The 20,523-nt window shown below is 38.6% G+C and overlaps 1 protein-coding gene and 2 long non-coding RNA genes across 3 annotated transcripts in view; 2 read left to right on the top strand and 1 right to left on the bottom strand.

Moving 5' to 3' along the window:
- The window catches only part of LOC146515766 (uncharacterized), a 404,546-nt gene that overhangs the window by 133,266 nt on the left and 250,757 nt on the right, over nt 1-20,523 (top strand). The gene's annotated exons all lie outside the window — the stretch shown is intronic.
- Nucleotides 1-20,523, top strand: part of LOC146515768 (leucine-rich repeat-containing protein 4C-like) — a 172,793-nt gene that overhangs the window by 63,690 nt on the left and 88,580 nt on the right. The window lies entirely within an intron of this gene.
- LOC146515769 (uncharacterized) overlaps nt 1-20,523 on the bottom strand; it is a 66,212-nt gene that overhangs the window by 10,688 nt on the left and 35,001 nt on the right. Inside the window, exon 2 of the long non-coding RNA XR_014875454.1 lies at nt 12,246-14,176. This is a non-coding gene — a long non-coding RNA (uncharacterized LOC146515769). The remainder of the gene's footprint in view (nt 1-12,245; nt 14,177-20,523) is intronic.

Raw genomic sequence — 20,523 nt, 5'->3', positions numbered from 1 at the left:
AAATCCATGAATTCACATGGTAGGATTTGTAAAGAATTTATTCGTAAATCAGGGTGGAAAATAAGTATTTGGTCAATAACAAAAATACAACTCAATACTTTGTAACATAACCTTTGTTGGCAATAACAGAGGTCAAACGTTTACTATAGGTCTTTACCAGGTTTGCACACACAGTAGCTGGTATTTTGGCCCATTCCTCCATGCAGATCTTCTCAAGAGCAGTGATGTTTTGGGGCTGTCACCGAGCAACACGGACTTTCAACTCCCGCCACAGATTTTCTATGGGGTTGAGGTCTGGAGACTGGCTAGGCCACTCCAGGACTTTCAAATGCTTCTTACGGAGCCACTCCTTTGTTGCCCGGGCGGTGTGTTTTGGATCATTGTCATGTTGGAAGACCCAGCCTCGTTTCATCTTCAAAGTTCTCACTGATGGAAGGAGGTTTTGGCTCAAAATCTCACGATACTTGGCCCCATTCATTCTGTCCTTAACACGGATCAGTCGTCCTGTCCCCTTGGCAGAAAAACAGCCCCATAGCATGATGTTTCCACCCCCATGCTTCACAGTAGGTATGGTGTTCTTGGGATGCAACTCAGTATTCTTCTTCCTCCAAACACGACGAGTTGAGTTTATACCAAAAAGTTCTACTTTGGTTTCATCTGACCACATGACATTCTCCCAATCCTCTGCTGTATCATCCATGTGCTCTCTGGCAAACTTCAGACGGGCCTGGACATGCACTGGCTTCAGCAGCGGAACACGTCTGGCACTGCGGGATTTGATTCCCTGCCGTTGTAGTGTGTTACTGATGGTGACCTTTGTTACTTTGGTCCCAGCTCTCTGCAGGTCATTCACCAGGTCCCCCCGTGTGGTTCTGGGATCTTTGCTCACCGTTCTCATGATCATTTTGACCCCACGGGATGAGATCTTGCGTGGAGCCCCAGATCGAGGGAGATTATCAGTGGTCTTGTATGTCTTCCATTTTCTGATGATTGCTCCCACAGTTGATTTTTTTCACACCAAGCTGCTTGCCTATTGTAGATTCACTCTTCCCAGTCTGGTGCAGGTCTACAATTCTTTTCCTGGTGTCCTTCGAAAGCTCTTTGGTCTTGGCCATGGCGGAGTTTGGAGTCTGACTGGTTGAGGCTGTGGACAGGTGTCTTTTATACAGATGATGAGGTCAAACAGGTGCCATTCATACAGGTAACGAGTGGGGGACAGAAAAGCTTCTTACAGAAGACGTTACAGGTCTGTGAGAGCCAGGGATTTTCCTTGTTTGAGGTGACCAAATACTTATTTTCCACCCTGATTTACGAATAAATTCTTTACAAATCCTACCATGTGAATTCATGGATTTTTTTTTTCACATTCTGTCTCTCACAGTTGAAGTGTACCTCTGGTGCAAATTACTGACCTCTGTCATCATTTTAAGTGGGGGAACTTGCACAATCGGTGGCTGACTAAATACTTTTTTGCCCCACTGTAAGCTTTAAAAATGTGTCATGATGACTTGATCCTCCATGTGTACAGTGGATTTTGTATAGTATGTTTAGGGGACTTGTATTGTTACTAGAGCTAATATATGTTCAATCCACAAACTGTACAGCACCCAGGAACCAGTTTTGAACAGTTTTACATTATACATGTACACATTTTTTACAGCTTTTTAAGGGGACTTTCCAAAGCCTGTGTGTAGATGCTTTTTGTGTGTGTGAAATTTTAAAATAATACTAACCATTGCACTTATTTCCAGTGAAATTTGCCTACTGGTTATCACTTGTATAGGGAATACCTCCATGCATCATTCATAAGAGTAATTTGACTATACCTTTAAATAGTTTTTCAGAGAATACTGATAATTGAGTATTTTTCCCTCAGGAATTGTGAATTTCTCTGTTGCAATGCTTAATCTACAAGGTAAAGCAACCAGTATTTTATATAATTGAAAGACTAACCTTTATATAGGTAAGCTAACATACATGCACATAAACTTTGTTCTGCAGTTTGTATATGTTATTTTGCATCAGTATAAGGAAAAAAAGGGAGAGATTGAGGTGAAAAACAGAGAGTAGAGCAATCCAAGCCAAATATAAAGGGCTCTCGAAGCAGCTACAGAAAAAGCAGGTGTTTGTGCTCTTATCAGGCTGGAGACATGCCATATCAGCCACAGTCTTTGAAATATGAGATAGCATTGCATGATAAAGAACATTTGATGTTGAAATAGACTGATAGATGCACACTGTGTGAAGCAAAGGAAGAGCCTTTAAATTTGCATGTCACATCTTGGAGATCAGATTTAAGGCTTTCAACCATCTGTGATAATTCACGGCTGGAGATGCTGAAAACTGTTATCTGTGGAATCATATGCTGTGAGTAGATTGCTTTATGAATTATTTGTATACTTGAATTATACATAACAGCATTTCTCTTTGCTAAGTTTCAACTGCCGGATTTTCCCCTTTTTTTCTGAATTTTATAAATGTTACAATAAAACAATTTTGTTAGGGGTAAAAAAAAAGGTTACTACTCACTTTATATGAAACTAGATTTGAATTTAAGAAATATATAAATATACAAAAATGCATTCTCGTTAAAATAATGGTCTGGATGGGCTAGATTTACCAGTTAGATGTGATATTTCTTAAACTTGCACTTTGTTGATGACATGCACACTTTAAGCATCTTATAAAGCAGAATGTCAGAAAGCATGCTGCTGATTTGAACCGAGGAGAGTTCTGTAATTCCATTTAGCTCAGTTCTGTAGCTGTCATTCTACATCTGTTAAACTACTTTACTCAGTGTGTTCTTTCCCTCTCTCTGTGTGTATTCTGAATGAAAGCACACTGAGTACATTAAGCACTTAAATGCCTGAATGTGGGTAAATCTGGGGAAATAAAAATGAGTTATGAGCTTTATTACAATCTTGTGCAATCTCAAACACCTTTCTCTCTTATTTTCCAATTCTAATTACAGTTGTTCTATATGTATATGTATATGTGTGTGTGTGTGGTTTAGATGATGTATGAATACATGGTGAAAACGTGACTTCTACTCTCAGTAATCTAAACTGTTTTGAGTGGTTAGTGTCAGTAGAAAAAGGCTTTATAAATGTGGGCATGTATGGGACTGGGTTCTCTGCTTAAGTTCATGCCCATTTCTGTATCTATTAAGGCACAAAAATCTACAAATAACACCTCATTGTGTGCAACATATGCATGCATGAGAGCATCCAGGTGTTTGGTGTATGCATGTGTGTGAGTGTAAGCTCTTTTCATTGCAGCTGGCTCACTGCTCTATGCTCCTCTACACTGAGGCACTCGGACAGACCCCTTCAGCATTAATTACTGCAGCCATTAATCAGACCAGCACAGATAGCTGTGTAATCCCTCTATAATGCAGTTTTCTGGAGGGGGCCACCAGTGTTAATTGGATTTGATTGGATGCTAGCATGATGCTGCACACAGAACATCTTAAGGTAATAATTAGAAGATAGATCAATTGGTCCTTTGTGACACTGATCCTGTAGTCGGGGCTGCACTGCAGTTCCAAGGTCTGTTTAAATCAAGAGCGTAATTTTGGCCTTAAGTCCTGGGCTGAATTGGCTAAGATGCTTATAACCTATAATAAAATGTAGTAAATTAATGTACAGAAATGTATTTGCATCTGTACACAAATACATTACGAAAGGATAACATATAATTAGTGGTATTACATAAACTTTGTTTTTTTGGCATTGGTTTTGAAGATGACATTAATGACTTTAGCTTATTATTTAATTGGGTTAGAAACTTTGTGTTTAAAGTACACGAGAAATATACATAACAGCACACCTATTCCATTATAGTACATTTATTAAAGAATTATTAATGTGTGTTTTCTGTTGTTCCTCAAGGTCCTATTCTGTCCTTTTACAGAGCTGAATTTGGGGCATACGTGAGAAGCATTCCACCCACCCATAGTATTTTACCAGTGTCTGTGTGATTTTAGTCAATCCTACCTCAATATATTCAGCTTCCTGCACTCATGTTGTACTCTGTATGTGCAGAGCATATTATTCTAATGGAGAAAAAATAGATATAATTTTGTGAAACATTAAATGTATCCATAATACAAGACATGATTTAATGCTTGGCTACTGTAATATATTATTTTACTTATCCTTTCTCCACCATGTCTGCTTTCTGTACCAGTTTTGAAATTACACATCAATCATTTGTAAAAGCCTCAGGTGTCATTTTAACATGACGTGTTAAAAATAAATTCACTCTAAATGCAAAAGAACAGCTCATGAACATTTTCAATGCTCACCTACACAAAGGTTTTACCTTTGGTTTTGTGAAATTAAGATTCTTCAGTCTTAAGTTCTCAGACACAAACGCCACATGTGACTTTTGTGTCCCGTGCCACATTTGTGTATGTTGAGTTTGGTAGTGATGTGCGGATCAATACTGAAATATCAATTCCTCCGATACCAGTCGTTTATGTTCTAGAATCAATTCTCACATTAAAATATCGATATTTTAGTAATTTAGGGTAAATTTGTAGTTTATCATTAACAGGAACACAATGGAAAGAACCTATTTCATTCGGATTGTCTACAATTGGAAGGAACTACTTCCTCTTCCGCCTTTCATAGTCATGTGCAAAATACGGCTGTATAAATGTGGCGGCCCCTTGGCGTGCACACTCACAACAATGGCTGAGCGTAATTGGAGTTATGTGCGGACCTATTTTGCATCCGAACAACAACCGAGACGTGGTTTGCGATACATGTGGCAGGAAAGTGAGGTGTTATGGCAACACCACAAATTTGTCAAACACCTCAGAGTAAATCACAGAATATGACAAGCGTATGTTAAGGCGAACTGAAGAGGAGGAGTGGACAGGGACAGGTGCTGCTAGGGCGAGACAGACGTCTCTCATGGAGTCCTTTAGTGCTGCAGGCAAGCAAGGTGTTCAAATAGCGCACAACTTCAGGTTTTTTTTTATTTCTATATGATGAATTCTGCATTATTAAGTAATAAGAACAAATAATCTAAAGTCCTGTAATGATTATGATGTTATAATTTGAGATACAATAAATAAAATATGTTTTTATACAAAGTATTGGTATTGGATCAGTATCGTCGATACCACCCTGAATTTTACTTAGTATCGGATCGGAAAGGAAATCAGTGGTATCGCACATCGCTAGAGTTTGGCATTTCTCGGGGCAGTCTCGATTTGGTTGCTTCACTGGTTCTCTTGGTTCTCTCGAGTAAGAACACATAGCCTCACTGCACATCTCTCTCAGTCTTTTGGCAGGAAAAGCAAACCAAATAAATGGTTTAATTTATTTCAAGAAGATACTGCCTCAACACAGCAATTTTTTCTTTTCTTTTTTATTAAGCCTGCATTGCACAAGATCAGTTCAGTCATTTGCACGCAGCAAATTAGACAATGTAGAAATTGGGAAATGGTTGCTTTACCTTAGTTAAAGAGATTGCAGATTCAATGCAGAAAAAAGTGCAAGAAAAAAATAGATGTGGCTATCTGGAGTTTGGTTAGATTTGTATCAAGGCCTGTATACTCCAGTGCATGTGTTGCAGACTCTCTTAATAGTATTTGTGTGCAGGGTCCTAAGTTCATCACATCTCATGATTTTTATAGACTAATATTTAATAAATTGATATTTATTGCAACTTAACCATACTTGCACTGTGAACGGCAATGTTGTATAACCTGCTTTTTGTCACCCTTCTGTTGCTACAGTGTTTTCAGTCATTTACTCTGAGATGTAGATATGTCTTCGCCCACTTTAAGTGTCTGGTCTTGTTTCCACTAGAAGTAGTATAGTTTATAGACTGCTATTCATTCTCTGACATCACTATTAGATACCCTTCTTTTTACAGTAATCTTGATTATATGAGTCCCATTGAACAAAGCTTGTGTTAATCTTCTGATGGGGTTATCACTCTTGTTCTGATTGTGCTTCATGTTTTTGGAAATTGATCCAGTTTCCAGAAAGAGGTTTAGCATCCTGTGCCATACACTACTCCCGTAAAAACCTTCAGTATAATCATGTCGACACTGAGAAAGCCTCTCTTTGTTTAGAAAACAACATCTGATACTTTAAGTTCTGATCCCATGTCTGCCACACTATCACAACGCTACAAAACCAATGTTGTAAAGGAAGAGCCAATGTTTTTGGCTTTCTTTACATTGTGTTTATCATTATTTTTTTAATATTAGACACTGACAATAGGGGTTGATTTGCAAAGCAATATCTTCACATTGTCTGAGCCGTCACTGTCAAACATATTTCCACTACTAATACTTAAAAACTTTTTAATACTTGAAGTTGTTTACTTGAAGTACCTGGATGTCTCTTTAATAGTGGTGCAACGGATCACGGTTGATCCATAATCCGAACCGATCCCACTCCACGGTTCGGCACGCACGTGATCTGAAGATTTAAAAAAGAAGAAAAAAAAGTATATGTATGGTTGCGTGGTGGGTCTGTCAAGCGATAGTTATGGCCAGCGCTAGCGATCCAAGTGGAGGAGCAGAGGAGTTTGCAGTGTTTAAGCAGCCCTTTGCTGCCCAATCCGACCGGGCTAAAGCTATTACAAAAGCTATTGGGGTGTTTAGCTGCAGACGGGAGGCCGTATTCCGTTGTGCAAAACAAGGGGTTTAAACTATGATGAACATGCTTGAGTCATATGATATCCCGTTGTGCGTCCACTTTAGTGGCAAGATCGTTCCAAGCATGTATGAGCAGGAAAAGATTTAAGTTATTATTACAAATGGGTGGACCTCCAGGGCAACAGAAAGATACGTGACTGTGACAGCTCATTATATTACAGCGGAGTGCGATATAATGAGCGGTATGTATTATTGTAGGGTCTACCTTACAATATAAAGCACCTTCAGGCGACTGTTGTTGTGATTGGGCGCTTTATAAATAAAATTGAATTGAATTGAGTGGTAGATACACAAAGCCCTATACTGCCCTATATTGTACCATTTTTTAAAAATAATTGCGTGGAATGAGTCTAGAGTTTAATGTTTTTAACAGGCAAAAAATACTTCAATAAGTAATTAATTAAATGTTCAATTTTTGTCTTTTTTCTTTTTTTGCTGATCCGAAAATTTATCCGTTTCCGTGACTTAAAACCGTGATCCGATCAGAACTGTGAGATTTTTGATCTGTTGCACCACTACTGTTTATGATTTAAGCATAGGGCATTTATAGATTGGAAAGTCGGAGGTTTGATCCCTGGCTGCTGTTTCTCTCCTACCCATGCTTTTCTATTCTTTTTAGGCTTTTTAAATTTCTGTCTGATCTGATCTGGTCCTCTTTGTTCCTGGGTATAACCGGTGGTTTGCACTTTGTTATAAACCCCCTGTATTTACATTCCTTAAGACATATATTAATTTGGATTTGGAAGTGATGTACATAGTTCCTCAAGAGCGCTCTCGACCTGGCTAGATGTTGTCAATTTTTTTAATCTGTTTTCTGTGGTCTTTCAGGCTTTTCACTGTTGCTGAGGTGGACAGTGCTTCTTTTTTAAAAAATCAATCCATTCATCTAATTTCTTCCACTTATCCAAAATGAACCACATATTTTTGCTTTGCCCACACCTCAATGTTTGTGCGGTCTGATAGATTTTTCTTTTTTAAACTAGTCATGGCCTCCTTTATTTGTGTCAGTATCCATCTGGACCTTGTATTAAAAGTTCCACTGAACAGACATCAACTGCAAGTTTAAATCAGCTCCTGATTTTTAACTGCCAAATTGGCCATGAAATAATGAGCAAACAGGCCTCTCGTTGCCATAAAACCGCTTCTCATTCAGGTGACCAGTTGCTTTTGAGCCTCTGACAATGGGGATTATGTACAGTGGCTTGCAAAAGTATTCGGCTCCCTTGAACTTTTCTACATTTTGTCACATTACAGCCACAAACATGAATCAATTTTATTGGAATTCCACGTGAAAGACCAATACAAAGTGGTGTACACTTGAGAAGTGGAATGAAAATCATACATGATTCCAAACATTTTTTACAAATAAATAACTGAAAAGTGGGGTGTGTGTAATTATTCAGCCCCCTGAGTCAATACTTTGTAGAACCACCTTTTGCTGCAATTACAGCTGCCAGTCTTTTAGGGTATGTCTCTACCAGCTTTGCACATCTAGAGACTGAAATCTTTGCCCATTCTTCTTTGCAAAACAGCTCCAGCTCAGTCAGATTAGATGGACAGCGTATGTGAACAGCAGTTTTCAGATCTTGCCACAGATTCTCGATTGGATTTAGATCTGGACTTTGACTGGGCCATTCTAACACATGGATATGTTTTTTTCTAAACCATTCCAATGTTGCCCTGGCTTTATGTTTAGGGTCGTTGTCCTGCTGGAAGGTGAACCTCCGCCCCAGTCTCAAGTCTTTTGCAGACTCCAAGAGGTTTTCTTCCAAGATTGCCCTGTATTTGGTTCCATTCATCTTCCCATCAACTCTGACCAGCTTCCCTGTCCCTGCTGAAGAGAAGCACCCCCAGAGCATGATGCTGCCACCACCATATTTGACAGTGGGGATGGTGTGTTCAGAGTGATGTGCAGTGTTAGTTTTCTGCCACACATAGCGTTTTGCATTTTGGCCAAAAAGTTCCATTTTGGTCTCATCTGACCAGAGCACCTTCTTCCACACTCTTTCGAGGATGCCAATGTTCACATTTTGGACAGAAAGGACAGATGGTTTGAAAGAGGAGTGAAAGAAGCCATCCATGTCCACTGTGAGCGACCATCTTTGAACAGAGGCGGTGGTTTACGACACCAACTGTATGACATCTATAATCCAGTTTTGAGTTCCCTCCCCAGACGCCCGAATGGCCACTCACATCCTGGGCCATCTGACCTCAGGAATTCGCATGATAAGGTGGGGCCAGGTTTCACAATGAGCTCACCCAAAACCCTGGCTGATTGGGACCCACACCCATTTTCACACCGTGGCTCAGGCGATTAGAGGACTATCAGGGGGTCCTTTTGTCCCTCTGTGGGGGGATATTCTCCTACTAGGTTTAAATCTGGGACTCCCCACCATTTGACCTTAGAACTGAAGAAGCTTCTCGGATGAGAGGTGAAACGTCTTCAAGTAACTTAAAGAAGTCCAGACGCTTTTCTTTGCAAGCTCCTTTGACTACGATGACCTGGATGACTGAGAACCTTCACAGACTTCTTCCACATGTTTGCACATGGCTTGTGGCAAACTGCAAACGGGACTTCTTATGGTTTTCTGTTAACAATGGCTTTCTTCTTGCCACTCTTCCATAAAGGTCAACTTTGTGCAGTGCACGACTAATAGTTGTCCTATGGACAGATTCCCCCACCTGAGCTGTAGATCTCTGCAGCTCGTCCAGAGTCACCCGTGGCCTCTTGGCTGCATTTCTGATCAGCGCTCTCCTTGTTTGGCCTGTGAGTTTAGGTGGACGGCCTTGTCTTGGTAGGTTTACAGTTGTGCCATACTCCTTCCATTTCTGAATGAATGCTTGAACAGAGCTCCGTGGGATGTTCAAGGCTTGGGAAATCTTTTTGTAGCCTAAGCCTGCTTTAAATTTCTCAATACCTTTATCCATGACCTGTCTGGTGTGTTCTTTGGACTTCATGGTGTTGTTGCTCCCAATATTCTCTTAGACCTCTGAGGCCGTCACAGAGCAGCTGTATTTGTACTGACATTAGATTACACACAGGTGCACTCTATTTAGTCATTAGCACTCATCAGGCAATGTCTATGGGCAACTGACTGCACTCAGACCAAAGGGGGCTGAATAATTACACACACCCCACTTTGCAGTTATTTATTTGTAAAAAATGTTTGGGATCATGTATGATTTTCATTCCACTTCTCACGTGTACACCACTTTGTATTGGTCTTTCACGTGGATTTCCAATAAAATTGATTCATGTTTGTGGCTGTAACGTGATAAAAGTTCAAGGGGGCCAAATACTTTTTCAAGCCACTGTATAAAGTGGCTGCAATATGTAAACAGTTAATGCTATTACAGATAGATACATAAGATGGTTCAGGTACTAGGTTAGTATGCTTATAGGGACAAGTCATAGGTACATTTAGGTCATACTTCAAAGGGCCAAAATACACACAAGGGTTCTGCGACTGGCTTGGGAATGCCTTGTCATCACCAGGGAGGATCTGGAGGTGGCTTTGAAGAGAGCTGGTTGGGCATTTCTGCTTAGACTGGCAAATCTGTGAATCTGACGTGGAGAATTGTTGAAAAGTTCTTTCCATCACATAAACAATTAATCCAATTATTCTGTTAAACTACTTGATTTAAACTCCAGATTTAAAGTCCATGAAAGTCTACCAGTTTACTTGTGTTTTTTCGACATGGAGAAGATATTCAACATTTGTTTTCAGGGTGTACTTTTTGGGAGTATTCAGTATCAAGCCTGTTATTATGGGGTATTTGGTCCCTGTCCCTGTCTATATGTTAGGCTGCCCTTTGTCATGGATTCTGTTCTGTTCATTTTTGCAACTAATTGTTGGCACAGCCAAAGGCTGAAACCTGTGCACTGGAGTGGTTAGAAGCTCGATGCAAAGTAGTCAGGATAGAATTAGACTCTCTGAGTCTGAGGCATAGAGGTACAGAGGTTTAGAGCTGAAAAGCCATCTTTCATAACGTTTGAGCTTATTAAATAGGTAGTTTGATAAAGGACTCTTATTGGCTTTTAACCACACAGGTTTTGATAGCAGTTACAGTAGCAGCTGGACAATCTACTTGTCCAACATATTTCATGGCCCCAGGCCGCTGGTTGTGTCAAACCCTGATAAGAGGCAGAAGTGATTCCTCTGAAGGGTTTCTGGGCTTACCCTCAAATATAGGGTGAGGAATTAAGTTATTCAAGAGGTGCTCAGGCTAGATAGAGTAGGAGTTTCTTTGCAGTGAAAGTAGCCAGTGGAGGTGGCTTGAGCATCAGATTAGTATGCTCTGGGACAGCTCTGAGGTGAGATGCCATCATTGTAAAATCAAGAAAAAATTATTTCTCACTCCTCCTGGGTTCGTTTCTTTGGCCCCATTGTTGCACACTGTTTGTGTGTGTCAGAAATGGGCCAGCTTCACCGATAACAGTGGCATTTTAACTGTTGTTGTGAAAAAGAAAACAGTATTTGATTTGAATATTTTTCTCGATTTTTAGTCACAAATATTAGTGAAATGCCCACTCTGTTCAGTCCTGCTGCACCACTAAGAACTGCAGTTTTATTTCAGTAATTTATGATGCTCCATGTAATATGAAAACAGGTTACTGATATAAAAATTCTGTTATTGTCGTTGCATCTGCCTGCTTGCTTCGCAGGTGAAATAATGTCACTGACCAGAACAGGACAGCAGCTGGCCAGTCTACTTGTCCGACATACTTTTTTAGTGTGACTGGGCCATAGGTGTTGATCTATGATAACAGACTGAAGTGACTCTTCTAAAGACTTTCTGGACTCACCCACAGCTATGGAGTGAAGAGCTCCGTTATTCAAGAGACACTCATAGAGTAGATAGGTAATTTCTTTGCAACAAAAATAACCAGTTGAGGTGGTTCAGGCATTAGATTAGATAGTATTCGTAGGAACAACTCCCAGGTATGTTTAGGTCATGTCTGAAAGACACAGAACACATGAGAGATTTGTGACTGGTTTGGGAATGCCTCGGCATCACCCAGGATAAGGTGGAGGAGGTGACTTGGTAGAGAGATGGCACAGCATTTCTGCTTAGACTGACAACTATGAGTTTGACCTAGACAATTGTTCTTTCTTTCCACCACCAAAAAGAGTTGATAGGCATGTGATAACACAATACCTCTCGGCAGTGATCTCCTGGTAGCCGTGGTGCTTTTTGTTTCGTTTGTTGACATTTACTAAAATAATTTTCTGTCAAATTACATTAACTTTATTTTTTTCTTAAACAATCCTTCATCACCATTAGAAAATAAAATCAAGCAATAGAGTAATAATAATGAGCTTGAATTAATCTTCACGTTAAAACCACTTGTGTCTTTTCCTTCAATTCCTTTTTAAAATAAGACCTACAATAGAAATTCTAGTGGGAGAATATGCTATCGTTTTTCAAGCACCACTAAGTCCCCAGCAGCATCAATCAATCTAGAACGCTTTCCACAACAAACACAATCTCATTAATGTGTATAGAACCTCGTGTGAGTACAATGTGCACTGAAACAGCAGCAGACAAAGGGAACACTAACCTGTTATTTGTCTCCATCTTCCTCTATTGGGCATATTGATTTTTTTTTCTCCTTTTCTTCAATGTAGTGTAAGAATGTTAAAAACACAGAAAACATTACATTAACACTAACAAACATGTATAACATATATATATAACAGATATATAACATTTATAAAAAAAAAAATTCTGGGACTGAGAAAGTCTCATGTATTCTGTTAGATTTACCTTTTTTAATTTGTTTATTTTTGTGATTAAAAAATGGCATCAATTAAAGTGACTGCAGTTCATCCTGAGGGTATTTGATGGCAATACGTCCTGTAGTTAATGAAATATTTCTCTCACAGGCACAAATATGAACCTCATAGTACTAGTAATGAAAAGGTACCTCAAGCAACTCGGATTTGTCATCAAGAAACCATACCAAACATACCATAACCAAACTAGTTCCACAATTTGGATGTCAAACCATTACCCACTTTGGTCGTCAATATGACGTTCAACATTTAAACTTTAGACTGGACAAGTTTTTGGGCTCTACCAAGTAATGTCCCTCACTGTGTCACAAAAGGCAATTTGGTTCTCATCTGAAAACTTCGTAAATGGACAAGATCCAGAATTCAGAGATCAGGTTTACAAACAAATAAGACAAGAACATTCAACGAGCACAAAGGACAAGGGCTATACTAAAACTGGGATAATTTATGATTTTTTTACAACATTTTTAAATGTTAAAGCATCACCTTGAAGCATTACATACTAAATTACGTATTTTATTATTTTTACACATATGTATGGAGGAGGATGAGGGCTACTGGAAAAAAAAAGTGGGCACGACTTTTTTCTCAAAATTTTTCATAAACCGAAAATAAGAATCGCTGTGTTATGCCCCTATTCTAGGCATGTAGAGACGCACATAAGGTTGGAGGAGAGAGAGACAAGTACCCGCCCTGGTTGCCAAGCCAAACATCCGAAACCAGTTATGAGTAAAACAAAGGTGATTTTATTGAAGGTCAGGAAGCATAGCTCCAGGGTGAACCCAGGCCAAAATAATGGTAAATAAAATGGTAAATGGCCTGTATTTGTATAGCGCTTTTCTAGTCTGTAAGGACCCCAAAGCGCTTTACACAACCAGTCATCCACCCATTCACACACACATTCACACATTGGTCATAAACAAAACCAACTAAGTCCCGCCAAAGGAAACTAACTAAACCCTAAGAAAGAAACAAAACAAACAAATGACAATAATATCCCTAACTACGGAGCCCCGCAGGGGACATGGGAGAAAAAAAAATTAAGACGGACTTTTGCGAGATCTCGCAAAACAAACTCGGGATCCCGCAAAACTTTTGCGAGATCTCGCAAAACAAACTCGGGATCCCGCATTCTTCCCATTAGCTTGAAGCTAACGGGAGGTCGAGACCTACTACAGCCGGGAGGAACACCGCTTTCCCGGCACATCGTGCCTCGACCTCCCGGTCGGCTTCGAGCCAGCGTCCGAAGAATGCGGCTAAAACGTTTGCGAGATCTCGCAAAAGTTTTGCGAGATCTCGCAAAAGTTTTGCGAGATCCCGAGTTAGTTTTGCGAGATCTCGCAAAAGTCCGTCTTAATTTTTTTTTCTCCCATGTCCCCTGCGGGGCTCCGTAGAAAACAGGAGAAAACTGTTCAAAAGAAAAAGGCGGCTCACCCCTTCCGCTTCAGCCTATGCGTGCCTAAGCACTAAGTTAATACACCAGTGGTGGCTCTCACAGAGCACGCTCACACAGATACACAGAAAAGTATAGGTTGGAAACCAGGGCTAGGTCCTCGTCTGCTGTCAAACTGCTCGCTCGCTTTTCTCTCTCTCTCTCTCTCTCCCTCTGGCGGCAGCTGTCAGAGCGGCTTTTTGAACGCAGTCACGTGTTCCATGGTCCAATCAGCAGCTCACTACTTTTCATTAGGGGAGGGACCTGCAAAGAGTTTTAAGCACATTAGAGAGACACAGAAACAAAGCAGCCCACACAGAGTCCTTATGGCCAAAGCCGTAACACTCTGATATACTATTTCTAAAGATAATAGTCACTGATCAAACTTGGGTGGATTATTTCAGTAGTGGTCACTTTCAGTCACTTCGTCAGTTTTAGCCTTGTACACTGCCACCTTATAATGCGCACTCTATTTTTTTTGAGATAGCATATTTTCAAGTAGAATCAATTTTTATGATGCAACTCATTTTATTTCATGTAGAAAATAACAGTTATTAAGTTTAAAGTACACTCTCAAGTTTGTCTAATAAATTAAACAAAAAAAAAAAAAACAACATTTTTTGGTGGTGTTGAAGTCCCCCCAGAAAAGTCAATAAAAAAGTCTACGCCATGCATGCGTGCAACAATGAGACAGTCCCAGTCTGAGAGGGCTGTCATGTGTCAGTCTGATGATTTAGTACTAAGAAGGAAGGCAGTTCAACCCCCCCTTCAAAAAGTATAATATTATACTGTTCCTGCCAAAGTAGGAAACAACAAGCTTGCTTCACTACTTGAGGCAAAAACACAACATTCGAGTACAAGCAGGCTATGAAGGAGGAGATGCTAGCAACTAGTGATGTGCAAACTAAATTTAAACAATTGAGCATTACTGGAGCACTCGCTAACTGCACTACATATGACAGGGACAGCAGACGGTGGATGGAAATGACCAATATGGTTACATGATGGAAAAGCAGGGCTTAAAGCAGCTGGTTAAAAAGCATGAGGCAAGATACTACATGACAGGTAGAAAACATTTTTCAGTGTTATGACAATATGGTGTACGCTTCTGAAGACTTATACTGTTATTTAAGTTATTATTAAACTAAAGGGTTAATCAGCCATTTCATAGTTTTACTATTAAAATTTAGAGGGAAAACAAGCTATGCTACTTTTGTCATTACATTTGAGTTATGCTGTGTCCCTACTTTTACATGATAGTGCTGTTGCTGGTGCTGACAACGTGTTACAAATGTTACAAATGGCCCAAATCATTTCATCTTCAATAAAATGATTAATGTGGCAACTCTCCTAGGTGTTAAAATAAAGTTTATTGACATCAATAGAAAACGTTGATTTAAGAGGTTAGCATGAAGTTAGCTTGCTAGGTTTATGCCATGCTCTGAGGAATGAGTGAGGAATTTTCAAAAAAAAATTAATGGTTCTGGTATTACTTTGGACATTAATAAAAAACAGAAAGCTAAACAGCAGAAATGTTTGTAAGGTTCTTCAATTTGGGCTAGCTGGTATATAATGATGTGCTAGGTGGATATCTACAGACCTGTGGTTAAGGTAATATAAACACATTCAGTGTTGGGACGGTTACTTTTAAAATGTATTCCACTACAGATTACAGAATACATGCCCCAAAATGTAGTTTGTCACATATTCCGTTAAGTTACTCAATGTGAGTAACGTATTCTGAATACTTAATATATTATTTAATATTACTTAATATATTGTCATGCTTTTTACAACTACTTGAATGTACAATTGCTGTGTGATTTATTACTATTACTGAAGACTACTCGCCACTGGTGTTAGCTGAGGTTAGTTCATTGACTGCTTTCAGAACTGCACATGATTATTTGCAGCTAGCAGGTTGTTAATGCTATCCATCAAGTTCAACAGTCTGCAGTCTATGAACTAACCTCAGCTAACGCCAGCGAACCTCACAGCAGCTGATGATTACCATTTTCAATCACAGTTTATAGCTTCACCTGAAAAAAGGGATAAAGAAAATAAACATTTTTAAGTTTGTTATTGGAACATTTTTGTATTACTGGTTGCACCAGGATATTTTAGAGTGGGATTTGGGGCAATTATCTCAGATTTGACACATTTCAGGGTGAGTAACAGTAACAGTACATAGATGTATGAACAGAATAATTATGTATAGCCTCTGACTGAGCAGGAGTAGACTCCAGTCCAATATACTACAATTACCACTGCAAGCAGTCAATTACAGTTTTGTTTTCTGTCTCGGCTCTAATTCATGCACACATTACTTGCACCTTTTGATGATTAAATTGCATTTATGTTTAATAGTGGCCACATAGAAACAGTATTCATCATCATTCATCATTTTTCCTTCAGTATATAGTGTATATTATACTGTATTTGTTTACTTGCACTACTCTAATTTATGTGCAGGAAAATTGGGAAACATTGAGGAAAAGTTTAAATGAAGAGGGCAGCATAAAACAACTGTAAACAGGGCTCTAGACTAACTTTTTTTCATAGGTGTACCAGTGCAAAATTTACGTGCACCCAAATTTTTCCACCGCATCCCTTAACACCGCAGCTTTACATGTTCACTTTTTTAAAAAAAATTGCTGTCCATACAGACAATACTGATTTGTAAATGATTAACTAACAATCTTGTCAACACAAAGTTCTTTATTTGGAGCACATTTCTACAAGAAAGATAAGCTACCCTATTTTTCAGACCATAAGGTGCACTTGATTATAAGGCGCATAAAGCAAAACCAAACAGTCAGATAGGTCTAACTTTACTCAATTCATTCTTCTTGCTTCCTCCACTTCCGTACCATTTTGGGGTCCTTATAAACACACAATACGGTAATATTATGTTGAAGCACGGTACGTATTACTCTGCAGGGCTCCTGACTGCGGTACCTGTAATGTTCCATCAATCCATCAAGTGGTGCAGCTTTGTAGCTTACCAAAGTCATACTAAAACATTTTGACAGATTTTTGAGCGCCGTGTACCACATAAAATCAGTTCGTGATCAGTAAGCACAACCAGAAGTCATACATAAGGCACACTTTTGAGAAAATGAAAGGATTTTAAGTACACCTTATAGTCTGAAAAATATGGTACTGAATAAGTTCTTGTGCTTAAAGTGCTTCAATGAGCTGAAATTTAAACTTAAAATATCTCAAGATATATAAAATAAAAATAAAGTCAAAATCAAAAAATGCCTCAAAGGCTTCGAACTGAACATTTCAATATCTGAACATCTTACCTTGGGCATAAGCATCTGAGAGGTTCCGCCCTTTACTATTGCTGATTGGTTTAGGCCACGATATGGGCATAATGTGTGTCTGTTGTTGACCACACAGAGACTTTCAGAGCTGCTGAGACTTTTTATTTTTTATTTTTTTTATTTATTTTTTTTTACTCGAACCGTTGGTCGACCTAGGATTTTTTTTAGTTGCACCATTGAGAAATTGGGTCGCATTTGCAACTAGATCGGTCACACTCTAGAGCCCTGGTAAATCAAGGCTTACAAAAGAGAAAGTCAGCACTTGCTCTTCCAGTTGTACAAAATAAAGGCAAAATGTCTTCACTTCTTAAGCGTGATCATCCATATCAATAAGTGAAATAGAGAAAGCAAAAAAAAAAAAAAACACAACAGGAAAGCTAATGTGAAATGTCATTAGGTATGTCATTAGGTAAAAAAAATGTCAAAAATGTAACATTTGTGAGCTAAAATCATAGTGATTGATCAATGCAGGGTACTACTACGGCAACGGTTCAGTAGACTGTTGTAGCATGCTAGATACCTTTTATCTCATGTTCGTTTGGGTTTTGTTCTTTACCTTTAGTATTTGATCACCTTTTAAGTTAGTTAAATCTTAGCTCCTGCACTTGCATTTTTTCACAAATCATCTAATACCTTACCGATTGACAGGAAAAAAGTGCATTACTAACACATTTGTATACAGTGCTGACACCACCCAATTACATCTGTTCAGACAGTGAAATTGGGCTATTTTTTGAATTTCTGTACCACATCTATTTAAATTAAACTTGTCATGCTCCAAATATGATGGCTGTCAAAATGCTAGAGTGAACCAGCAATAACTCAACAAGGAAATAAATAAATAATTACATAGAAGGCTGTGGTCAGCAAAAGTGCTTACTACCACAGCCTTCTGCCTCTTTCTCTACCCTCCCCAAAATATTATTGTCCCGACTCAGCAGCACTAGGCTTATGTTTTTGGATTAGGTGTCTCGGAATTTAGGGATAGTCACGCAAGTAAGGCAAACCAGGTAGTGTTACAGGTGTGAAGAGAATTAGACTATGAGATTAGAGCTGAGATGAGCTACTAAGGGACTCTACCTCGGGACAGCTGCAAAGTTATAGTGGTTCTAATTTCCCTTCCCGAATGAGGAATGGTATCTCACTTGGCAGAGATTCAAGCCAGAATATGGGAACAGAGAAAAGACTTAAAACAACAGAGCAGCTTTGTCCTCATGTGCCTTTACCTTCAGTGAAGCCATTGCGTTAAAATCTATTAGTTTTTAATCCCTTTTTCATATATATAGCATAATCTGCCTGGGATTGATGAAGATTGCTAAAATATAGTGCTTTAGGGGGTCTTTACTAAATGGATTTTCAATGCCACATTTGAGATCTTTCCTCAGTTGGAATACAAATTGAATATATTTGGGACTTTTTGCACAACTGTGCTTTGCCTGAGCTACAAGATGCAAAGATTTGATACAGTGTTATAATTTCACAGTTTTCTTCAGTTGTCTGACACAGAAAGTACTGATTGATTCAGGAAAAAACAAGGCACTTTATGAAACTACTCAAGGATACAACTTTCTCATTAAAAAGAACCTTTCTCAGACTATTTTTATCTTGTGTCTTCTATGGAGGGTAGAGATCTGTCTAAGTCATGGACACAAAGTACACAAACCATAAAAGCATAGAGCAGAGCCATCAAAATCATGCAATTAGCATGGAAGCAGCATTTCTCAGCTTCCCATGATGATATTTTAAATTGAGTTATTTTCTGTTTTTTATCATCGAAGACCAAAACACATTTTCAGACATTCCTAAAATGGCAAAATTGTTCTTCAGCCACATGTTGTTGAAGGCTCACTCTTGCATCATCTACCTGATTTAGACGTCTTCTTCGTCTTTCAACTTTGAGGCAGACAGTGATTCCGTTTACCGTGCTTCTTTGCTTAATCTTTAGTCTCACAAAAACATGTATTTTTTACAGGATTAAATGAGGTATCATAACCTGCAGTCAAAAAGAGCTGTGCCTTAAATATAAAGAATGTAAAATCACTTTCTGAGGATAGATGGACAACAGTGAGGCTGAAAAGAAAGTGACACTATGTAATCACTTCTTCAAATTCTATTGTATTGTTATTAGAGCAGAAAATAAAAATAGAAAAGCTAGACCACAGCATAGACTATTATAAAGAGTAAATACATTTTCGATTTTATTTTTATTATTATTCATACATCAGTAAAAGATACAGTATCAGTAGGATCAATAAGTGGAGGTATGAAGAAGTAGAAGTTTGGTGTTTTGATATTCTTTACAAACTTGGGGCAACTTTTGTAAGAACTTTTCTCATATATGTGCCTTATGAGCCAAGATAGGCCGGTGTGTAATAGTAATAGATACTGTATTATGTTTTACAATAATCTTATTGAATGGAAAGGTTATTGCAGCATGCTGCAGGCAATTAAATAATAATAGAAACTTTCACAGTGTTATTTAGAGACTACTACTGGTGATTTGGGACATAAACAATTTAAGTTTTCTATTAGTCCTATTCTCCCACGTTTTGAGGCGAAAATGGTAGAGTTCATTGTATTGATTGCTGTATGGGTTTGAAATGTTTTTTTGTATTCTTGTCTAGTAATTGTTTATCTTAAAAAAAGACAGAGATCACGGCCGCCTCCAAGACTATGAGCTACTGTGAGCTTTCTCAAAAATATGGTGGCAGGTCAAAAAAGGCATTACTTTTTTTGAGATTATTTTTCTCTAAAACAACAAGTAAAGAGATTCAGAGGCCAGCCTGTAGCTACTCATCACAATTCAAATGTTCAAAGCAAAGGGCATCATGCTAGTGTCCACTGGAAATGAGGATGCAAAGAACAGGGATGACACACAGAACTTTACATTCATTCAGTGTGGACATGAAAGCGATGGTACTTATGTGTTTAATGTCCAGTGTTGGAATTATCATAGAGCATACATGTTCATGTTTAAAAAAAAAACAAAACAAGAATTTATTCTGGTTTCTCTGTAATCAACACAGGGTCAAATGTATCCATACGTGCTCAAATATATGCATATTTGTGTTTAAATTGTTTAATAAGTGGCAGTGATGGTTCTAGAGTGTTTTTTCTTATACTTGACAAAGTGAATGAATGAATCTCCTTTGTGATTGTGATTATCTAGAACTGGAAGTTTTTATTTTCCAGGATACAATAAGGATTTGTTTGAGAGCACTTAGAACATTGGGGACGTCCAAAGAACTCAAGATTTAAGGAGAATTGTAGATTTATACAAAT

The sequence above is a fragment of the Neolamprologus multifasciatus genome, chromosome 7 (assembly GCF_963576455.1).
Source record: "Neolamprologus multifasciatus chromosome 7, fNeoMul1.2, whole genome shotgun sequence".
In the NCBI taxonomy this organism is placed as follows: Eukaryota; Metazoa; Chordata; class Actinopteri; order Cichliformes; family Cichlidae; genus Neolamprologus; species Neolamprologus multifasciatus.
Note: the sequence above shows the minus strand (reverse complement) of the source record. Positions and strands in the feature narration are given on the sequence as shown.